The sequence below is a fragment of the Aythya ferina genome (assembly GCF_964211825.1).
Source record: "Aythya ferina genome assembly, chromosome: 10".
Lineage (NCBI taxonomy): Eukaryota > Metazoa > Chordata > Aves > Anseriformes > Anatidae > Aythya > Aythya ferina.
This window is the reverse complement of record NC_140306.1, coordinates 11,921,285-11,931,471: the sequence shown is the minus strand read 5'-3', so window position 1 is coordinate 11,931,471 and position 10,187 is coordinate 11,921,285.

The window sequence follows — 10,187 nt, the reverse complement described above, 5'->3', positions numbered from 1 at the left end:
GCCCCTCTGCAGGCTTTTCATGGGGTCAGTTCGATCTGCTCACAGAATCGGGGCCGCAATCCATCAGCTTGGCAGGAGGGGTGCTGCAGCCCCCCAGCGCAGGGAGCAGCGTGCCTCTTCTGACCAGGGTCAGCTGCGGTTCCTGCAACACAGATAACAAATAATCCCGTGTTTGTCAGGTGGCACTAATCTGCGAAAGATCAAACCATCTCTCTGCAACGTGTGTATCGTGTTTGTCTCCAGACATTTTGCATAGCGGAAGAAAAACAAACAGCAGGGAATGGAAATGGAGCAAGTGTGTAAAGTTCAACGCAAAGTGTAAGCACACAGCAGAAACCGAGGCAACAAACTGGGATTTACGGTCCTTTCACTACCACCAGATACAGGGGGAACAGGCTTTTTGTGAGGGGGGGACCCTGACATTACTTGCCTTTAGTTCCCGTTGTTGGGATTATTGTTTTAAGCCGTGCTTAATTGTCATGTCTCCACAGCCACATCAAAAGCCAAGAAGATTAGGTTACAGGGAGTGTTTGATGTCAAAATACAAAATAAATAAAAGGAAAGCTGAAAAGGTAGCCTATTTTCCATGATGTCTGGTGAGGTTTTTGGCCTCAAACCTTTTTGTTTTTTTGCAAAGATTGCACTTTTAGTGACAAGATTTCATTTATTTACTTCCAAATGACTCCACGGCTTTCCTACAACAGCTCAAAGGGTTAATAGACCCTCTTTGATGGCAAACATGGTATAATTAACGCAAACTTCTTAAGTATCTTGGTGACCTGTAGATGGCCACATGAGAATTTTGTTATTTACTGACTTGCCAAACGTTTATTGCTTATAGCAGGACAAGTGGGAAGCAGGCATTAATTTTGATACTGTTATCTGCAATTGTGTGTAAAGTTCATAGCAGAGAGTGCCTATATGTCAACTGCAATTAAACATTTCCCTATTTTTTAAATGAATTTCATGGTGGTGGAGGGGATTGGATTGGCAGCTTTGCAAACTGAAATCCTGCCCATCCGCAGAGCAGGCACGACACAGCCAGACACAGGACAACTTCCCCTTACCTGCAGGCTGCAAAAGAAAACACTCTGGCGCCACGGAGCATTTGATCCTCAGCTTCTCCACAGAGACAGTCAAATCAGGACCAACTGTGGCAGGGCACGGAGGGAGATTTTGTGGTGTGACATCTCCCCTTGGAAACCAGCCTGAAAAACACCAAAAATTAAGCCAAAAGCGGCTATCAGGTGAATATGTTCATTTATTGCCAACCTGGACTGGATTAGAATGCGTGACCTAGAAGTAAAATGCTTTGTTTAGCCCAACTCCCTGGGCCATCTGGTCCTCACGAGTAAACATTTCTAAGTGAGATTAAGTGACTGTTCTTTAAGCGTGGTGATATGAGTGCAAACCAGGCTGCTCTGGATCTAACAGATCAAAACCTCAGCATCAGGGCAGCCGGCCGGTGCCGATTCAGAAGCACCATTTGCTTGAATGGCGTTGAGTGCAATTCTCCATGGTGTCAGCTTTGCAGTCAATCCTGATTCAATCTGATGTGTCCCGGTAAGACACGGCGCTGTCCTCAGCCCAGGGCTCGGATTGCACCGAAGTGCTGCTGGGAGGTTGAGGGCCCCACCAGATGAAACTTTTGGGAGATGCTGCAGGAAGAACTACACTGCATTTGCGCTCAGTTGCATTTCTGAACGCCAAAAGCTTGGCTGAGCAAAATGCAGTAGCAGGGTAGGAGACACAGGGAAAAAAAAAAAAAAAAAAAAAAAAAAAGGAAAGAAAAAGAAAGTAAAAAAAAAAAAGCAGCCACCAGGTAGTAACACAATAGAGAACTAACCCCTCCTTCATGGAAAGGGAAAGGCTTCTACATACCACCGAGGGAGGGAACTGCTACTGTTCTGTCTATAAAAACTGAATCAGGGAAGTATAATGTTAACCCAGCCTATGCAGCAATGCCAAGGAGAAAACAGCTACCTGCCTACATACCGCGTCTCTCTGTGTGGTTCTGCACTCAGGGCTGCGGGGAGTTACTTGGAGGAAAGCTGGCTCTGGCTCAGGAGGGCCGAAGGCACATGTAAATCATTTGAAGTCGGGCCTATCAACACCACAGTGTGAATGTGGACTCTTGTTTCTCCTAAACTCTTCAGTGCTTCACCTGAGTCTTCCTCACTGATTTTATTTTCCTCTGGAGCTCAAGTCCTCCCGCCCACTTTCTGTCAGGCAGAGAGGCTGTGGCAGATTTCTTCCCTTGGGACACAAGAGCAGAAGAACATCATGTTCTTCTTTTGGTTGGCATTTTGGTTGTGACTATTTATCTCTGGTTCTTTCACTCAATCCCACTTACCCACATTGGCTTTTAGCAGCAGGTTATACACTGGAGTGATTTCCAGGTACCCCTGAAAATCCCTGTAGGATTTTGCTGTAAAATTCACATTCATTCACCATTTCCCATTGCATTTCAGTCCTTTTTTTTTTTTTTTTTTTTTTTTTTTCCTTTATCTGAGTTTTTCTCTATCCGAGCACAAATCCCACCAGCACAGGAACACGTTCGTTAGGACGAAGCACATCTCAGGAGACAGACCGCTGCTCGGCTGCCACCAGGACTCACCACGATCCCTCCCACGCTCACTTTCAGATAACGAGCAAAGCTGCAAAACTCCGTGCCTCAGTTTCCCCTCTGCAAAACAGGCACCGAAAAGACGTGACCTGCCCCTGTCAGCTGCCTACGAGTGCTGACTCGCTCCAGCCTAGCAGACTTCTGGGCAAGTTTGAGCAAACATCGGCACGTGGTGTGTGCTGACAGGCACCCAGAAAGGGCACAGCGCTCTCCTCTGCAGGTTAGAGGCCCCTCCCTGTCGTTGTTGGAGTGCTGCTGGCCTCTCCATACAGCTGTGTGTGGCAAAAGTGACACACTGGAGAAATTAGTCATTGGCGTGCATGGCCCAGCTGCTCCCGACTGCTACGCAGCCCCACGCACACACTGCCGCTCGCCCCAGCCCATTGTGAAGCAGCCCTGACTCCATCTCCCATGCTGTCAGCCCCTGACCTTCCTTTCACATGCTCTAATGGTCACTAGAAAACTGTGAGAGAACACAGTCATGGTATTAAATGGCCCTAATTTGTCTCCAGGCCTTTCCCCTCCCTCCTCCCGCCTCGGTCTCCTGCGACTTAACGTTTAAACCAGCTGAAGCTTACAACAAATCAAAGCCTCCCTATAGGCCCAGATTGTCTAAATACGGAAAACAGGAAGTGAGTAACCTTCAACGGGAAATTGTTCATCCGATGGAGGCCAAGACCCAAGGCCCGGCGCTTTTCAGTCCTGCCCCTGCAAAGGCAGACACAGCGTGTACTGAGCGGACGCCCGGCATTGAGCGGGAGGGAGTGGTTTAGCAAAAGTTTTGCTTCTCTTTTGGGCAAGTCGCGGCTGTTTGGAGAAAGGGGATGGTGTCTGTGCCTGTGCACAACACTAGATGAGCAGCTTGGGAAGGGTTGTTTTTAAGAAGACGTGGGATGAGATGGAGAAAAAGCCCGGGGTGGTTGGAGTGAACCGAGAAGATGCACAAATCCAAATGGAAACTGCCTCTTGCTTCCTAGGAAGGTGAAGGTGGCAAAAGAGCGGCGCAAACAGCGTTGGGCTGTTTCCAGCACAGAAGGGCGGGAAGAGATCTTGTGCGACAGCCCCCTTGGTGATGAAAAGGAGAACACTTCATTTCCTAGGAAGAGAGAATAATAATTTATTTTTGTAGAGTAACTTGCCTGCTTCCCCCCCCCCCTCCTAAGGAAAAATCCCAAATCATTTTACCGGCTGTTTATCTAAGGCTTATACTATTCACCACTGAATTGCAACCATTAGCGGGGTGGAACACAGCAGCTGTTTAACAATTCAAAACAATGCCCGTTTTTTTTTTTTTTACAGAAGGTCATATTAAGATCCTCTCTAACTGAAGGTGAACTTCTTGTTACGTGCCGCATCCACTGGAATAAAGTTTGGCTCACGTTTACACCTCTGCCAGAATCCCCCAAACCCCAAATAAACTACAATGCACAAACACATCCAGCCATGCCCGAGTCTTTCCACTCCAACTCTGGATAGAACTAATGAACCATGGGACATAGAGTGGTCCCTGGGCCATAGATAACTTTCTTCAGACTCCCTTAGAGCCTGCAACTATTCTCACAAGCCAGTTTTGCTCAGGGCAGATCATGAGATAAGCACCAGCACCCAAGCCCTATGGTCTCCGATTTGAGAAATGGGCAGAGAAAAAGAAGGTGCAGACTGAGCTGGAGCTTGGCACCACTGTGGCAATGTGGGTTGCATTTGTCCCATCCCGGTTCCTTGACCCAGGTCTGGGACTGCTGCAGATGAAAGGCACTGCTGGGACACCATGCACACATGGGACAGGGTCTCCACAGGGGCTGGAGAGAAATATATGGAAGTGGGTGACTGGTAGGTCTTTTGAGAAGGATGAGCTAGAGATGAAGCTTCTAGTAAGATTTCTCTCCTGCAACATTTCAAATATTGCTGTGAATTTACCTTTAAAAAATCTATTTTAAATATAAATTTTAAGCAGAAATATTTTCCCACCTGGTTCTACAGTCTTTTTTGCAATGATTTACCAAGACTTCTCATTATGTATATGGGAGAGTAACACTGGACTCGTGGCATTTGCTTCACAAAGATTTTCTCTTTTGCATAAAGGTTGCTTTGCTAACAAACCAGCTGGTGGGAGAAAGATGCTCTTAATCAAACAGCCTCGCTGCCTCTCTGGGGAAAATGACGTCTTTTTTTTCCCATCACAACAGGTTTCCTCTTTGTTCTCTTGTGGGCAGGTGTTGTCCCACTGGGATATGGAAAAGGGCAGGCTCTGATCCCATTAAAAATACTCCCATTGGTCAGAGATCATAATAGGGCATCCCTAGGTTGTGGGAGAATATGCCTATCTTGCTTCACTGGCTGGAGGATAATAGAGCTGGCTCCCAATGATACATCCAGGCTTTTTAACAAGAGTCCTGTTCTCCACAGGGACAATGAAAGGGAAAGGAACCTGTGGGGCAATGTCTGTGTCTGGCATTGCCAGAAACCACAGCTGGTCCCTGCTAGTGATGGGAACAGAGACAGCGATTCTACCCAGAAGGATGCAAAGAAATGCTTCCCCACTGCATTATCTGCTTGTTTTAATCTCTTTCTCCATCACTTCCACAGCAGGCTGACTTTGAGGGATATGAATGTGAATTTTGCTCCAGTGGAGGGTGAGACACAAATAATCTCAGGGAAGGAAACACTACTTACTGTAACCCCTGGTCTCAGCTACCCCTCGGTCCTTCCATCTTGAGGATTGCAGCAGCCCTGTCCTGACTCCCTGGGAACAAAGACTGGGTGTGCAGGCTAAAGGAAGTTAGGGAGCTCCAACCACAACCTTGGCCTGGATGACCGGGGAATGAGGTTTGTGACTTGCCCAGCAGAGCCTGTCTGCCTGCAGTCCACACATAGCATGGAGTGGCCTTTCTTCTGCTGACCTTGTGCTCACAAGAATTGAGATAATACTAGTGGGGATCTCCAGTGCATTTCCTTCTTCTGTGCTTTCTGAAGTGACACGGGACATAACTCCGCTGGCCTGGGAGGTACAGAGTCCTGAGATCTAGAATGGGCTGTACACCTGCTTATCCAGGTGGGTTAGTGCACTCTGCTAAGGCAGGATTTACCACCCCTGCAGAGGGTAGTGGCAATGGGGTAAAGAATGAAAGTTTGAGGTTGGGTACGTGCAACAGCCAAAATATGCAGCTGTGACTGCAAACCATGCCACAGGCACATTCACAAAGAATGCACCAAGACTGTGGGGCAGAGGTTTGTCCAAATGAAGGAACATCTCTCACAGCATTCTGTCCAGGCACAAGCTCCTTGAATTTCCTCACCTTGGTGAGATCCCTTTGGTCAGCGTCATTCCAGCTGCAGCAAAGCTGTCCGTGAGGGACCCACATCTGCTCAGCAAATGTCCTGCAACCTCGAAAGAGTTAACTGTGAGCTCCTGACTCAATGCACAGGAATGCAGCCACCTCAGGTGAAGTCTCACGGACGCCAGCCTTGAACACTGCCTTCATGGGAGCCTGCACAACTCCGAACTCAACAGCAACTGTACTCTGTTGTGTAAGGACTGACAGGAATGGAGATGGTACCAGTGTGCTAGAGAGGCTCCCATTTTAAGTCTCCCTTTACTTTTTTTTTTTTTTTTTTTTTTTTAACCTTGTGTTCTTCCTTGGTGCCTCATGGCAATTATGTCCCTTTTGGCCTACGTGTGCTGCACCAGTTGGACATCTCTTCATTTGTACCCTCCTTGACGCACTCTTAGCAGTGTCTCACTCCTGCATTTACATACTTGCTGAATGTGCCTCTGTGGCTCACAAAACAGATATATTCCCTTACTTCTGCTGCACGACACTGTGTAGAGGGCCTGGGGAGACTGGTCATTCTCTTTGTGGAGCCATCAAGGTGGGCCACTCTGCTGCACAACCCAACCCTGCCTGAAATCACCGCTCTGCCTAGTGTTCCTGCAGGCTGCTTTCACTTTTAGCTGCAGTGCTGAACAAACCCAGCTCTTTCCTTCATGTATGTATACATATGTATTTATACACATACCTCCCACCACAGAAAGAGACCTATTTTGCAAGGTTTAATATGCTCCGAGTTCTGCTGTGGACTCTTCCTCTTTTGATGCAGCTGTGGTTTTAGGGCAGGCTTTGTGGCTTTGTGAGAGTCCTTGGATGCCTTGGGAAACGTTCTGCAAAAGCGGACTTTCTCTCCATGTGTTCTGCACTCCAGCCACCAGGTCCTGAAATCTCCGTGCACAGGATTTCCCCTACTTAGATGAAGACCAAACCTACTTGCCTTTCAGGCAGAGTTTCTGATTGATACTATTTGTTTATGGAGGCAGTGTCAGGCAAAGAAATAGGAGTGCCAGATGGACTCCCTCCTACACCATCAGCACCTCTACCTGAACCACAGCACCAAGATGCTCTGAACAGGCCCTGGAAGCCCTGGGCTGGCTGATATAAGTTGCTTTGTTGCAGCTCTGGAAAGAGTTAAGACCTTACCCACTACCTTAATGTCATCACCTATGACACAGGAGAAGCAATACTACCTCCCCTGTAGAAATAAGGGAAAGCCTGCAAGCACCAAATAACTGTGAAACCATCAGGGCTATATTCTGTCTCCTGCATGCTTGTCTTCATTACTCACAAGGGAAAGTAATTCAGGTTTAGGAGAGTTGAGGATGAACCTAACACACCTGGGTACCCCCTGCTGCTTTAGCGGCCCTAGCTCACAGTTTTGTGACAAGCTGGGTGCTTGACAGCAATAGCCCTTTGAAATGCCACATTTGGGTATCTGAGGGTTTGGAAAAGACTTACTCTAGCACAAGGTAATTGTCAATATGCATGAAGACAAGCCTTCTGGTGTTGGCCAGGCACAAGAAGGGGACATTGTAGGGGAAAAAATACTATAAGCACAGCACAAGGCATGCCCATCAAAACCAGGCAAACAGCAGTTTAGTCCTATAGAACTAGAGCAGTCCTGACATGGCTCTGATAGAGGGAAAAAAAGAAAAAGCACGTAAATGTTTCAACTACACCCCACTACCCCCCTAAGCAACAGAAACTTCTCACAACACACACACACACAAAAACAAAACACCACAGTTGTCCACCCTTGCCTATTTGTATGGGAAGCGGGAGCCTCGGAGCCTGGACATGGAGCTGGCAGGCAGCATAAGGAAGGAGAGGGAGGCGAGATATGTGGCTGAGGAATTTGCAGCCTTCGAGTTCCCTTTCTCCCACCTCCTCCTCTTGCAGGAAATGAAAGAAACCTCTTTTGTGGAAGGAGGGTGGTAGGTGTGCAGGCGTGAGTGCGTGCTGGGGAGCAGCCTGGCCTTGTGGGCTCCTTCCAGCATGGGAGCATGCGTGCAGGGGTATTTGCACACACGTGTGCACAGTTATGCTGAAGTGCTCGGGGCCGGCCCAGGGCTGTTTCTCAGAAGTCTCCTCATGCGTGTCTGACAAGGTGGATCAGGCAACGGAAGCGGTGAAACCACCACCATGCCCAGGCCCCAAATGACTGCCTTTTCTCTTTTTTCTTTTTTTCTCCTCCCTGTAAAGCAGCCCCCCCAGTTCTTCCTCCTTTCCTCCCCTGCCCTGCCCTGCTGAACCGCAGTGTCGGAGCAGCAGAACCTGAGGCTGGAGGAGAGCAAAGGCTGCTAATAACATAGGTGGCTGCTGCAAAGCGTGATGCTGGGGGCCAAGGCATAGACCATAAAATGGACTTAGCATAGGCAGGCAGCTGTTCCCTATCTCCTTTGGGACTTGCCTGACACCAGGGAGGGAGACCCTCAGGAGGAAAGGCAGCCGCCCACTGCCCCTCATGAAACTCCTTTCTCCCTGCTGCCATCCTGCTGTCCAAGCAGCATGGCCTTTGCCTCTGTGGAGGTTCAGGCCAGGGGAAGATGTCAGGGAGGACAAAGGGAGCTGATAGTGGGGTTAAAAATGGTCAGTTTGGTTTTCCTTCTTTCCTCATCAAACCACAGTTAGCTGGTTGCCCACTCTGGATGAGGCATGTCCCACCATTTGGGACAAGTTCACCTGCAACTCTCTGCCGACGGGTCTCTTTTATACCCCATTTCCACAAAAAGGGTGACAAAAGAAGGACTGTCCATCACCATTCCCAGCCACCAAATCACACACAGCCTACCTGCATGGCTGCCAGCTACTCCTTAGGGTGCCCACGCAGGGTTTGCAGAAGAAAAAGCATGGCTGCAGACACTACTTCTGTTTACGGCTCTTTGTTAGCAGCAAAGCTTTCCTCTCACCATGCTCATTCCTGATGCAGGGGATAGGAGTGGGTCAAGCAGCAAGAGCGTGGCCCTTCTTCTTCTCCAGCCTAAAATGGTGGCTAGAGTAGGCTGCCCCAGCCCTGTGATGGCAGACAGGCCTCCACCGTCCCCCGCGCGCTCTCTCACCTCTCTGGCACATTTCCTTGAGGTAAAAACACTGGAACTGCACCATGTGCTGCAAATTTTCTCCTCCCACAGAGGAAGAAAAACTGGGATGTTATAAAGACCCAAACTCTACAGGCAGTTTTGGCACTGAGATTTGAGATCACCTTCCTTATAGAGCAGAGCCCACGTTCAGTCCTGCTACTTTTGGGGCACTACTGGGTCAAAAATAAACCTTACACAAAATAAAACGAGATGCAATTTTTACTTTCCCTATTTCCTGTAGAACAAAAGGTGTTGGGTGAAAGAAGGGAACTGCTTGAGAATGTGGGAATCTCCAGAGTGAGAAGGACAAATTCAATATTGCAAAAGAATGGTGTAGTGCCAAAGGAAAAAGGCGAATACATTGAGAGGAATTAAGAAATAGAGCAAGTAACGTGCCACATGAGACCGTCCTGAAATCTATCTGGGTGTATGGAAGATGGGATTCTTACATGGTGCAAAAACTAAAGTGAGAGAGAAAAAGAAGAGTAAATAAAGAAGAAGAATGCAAAAAATAAGAGTGTGCAAAGCCCACTCAGAGATCTAAGGATTAAAAAGAAAACCTTTAGTGGAAATGGAAAACAGGGAGGCAACCAAACAAGAATATTCAGTCAGTTAAGGCTTGCAGGGAAAAGATAAGGGCAGCAAAAATGCAGAATGAGTTAATTATAGCCAAAGGGATTAAGGAGAATAAGAGGCCTTTACAAATATATCAGGGGAAACAGAAACACTAGGTAGAAGGTGGGTCCGTTAATAATAGGTCAGACTAGGGAAGGAAAATAATGAAACAAGGGGACAAATCATGCCAACAGCAGCATGGGCATCTTCCTGTTAGCAGCTGGCCAGAGACCTCCACGCCAGCGTGACAGGTCTCTGTTGGCTGAGGCAGGTTTCAGCGCAGAGACACCCCATCCACAAGAACACATCTGAGCTGGGTGTGGAAATCTGCCACAAACCTCCCCACGCAGCACCTGACACCTTCCCGGCAGAAATCAATGTGAATATTTTCAGTGATTTAATTGCCTCAGCTAAGCTGGGCTGATACAGTAAAACAGCGGGGGATGATGGAAGAGAAACTGCCTGGCTTTTTGTGGTGTAGGAGGCTGGAGGCAGCACTTGCACCAAGGTTAGGCTGCATACATGGTGCAGTGGCCC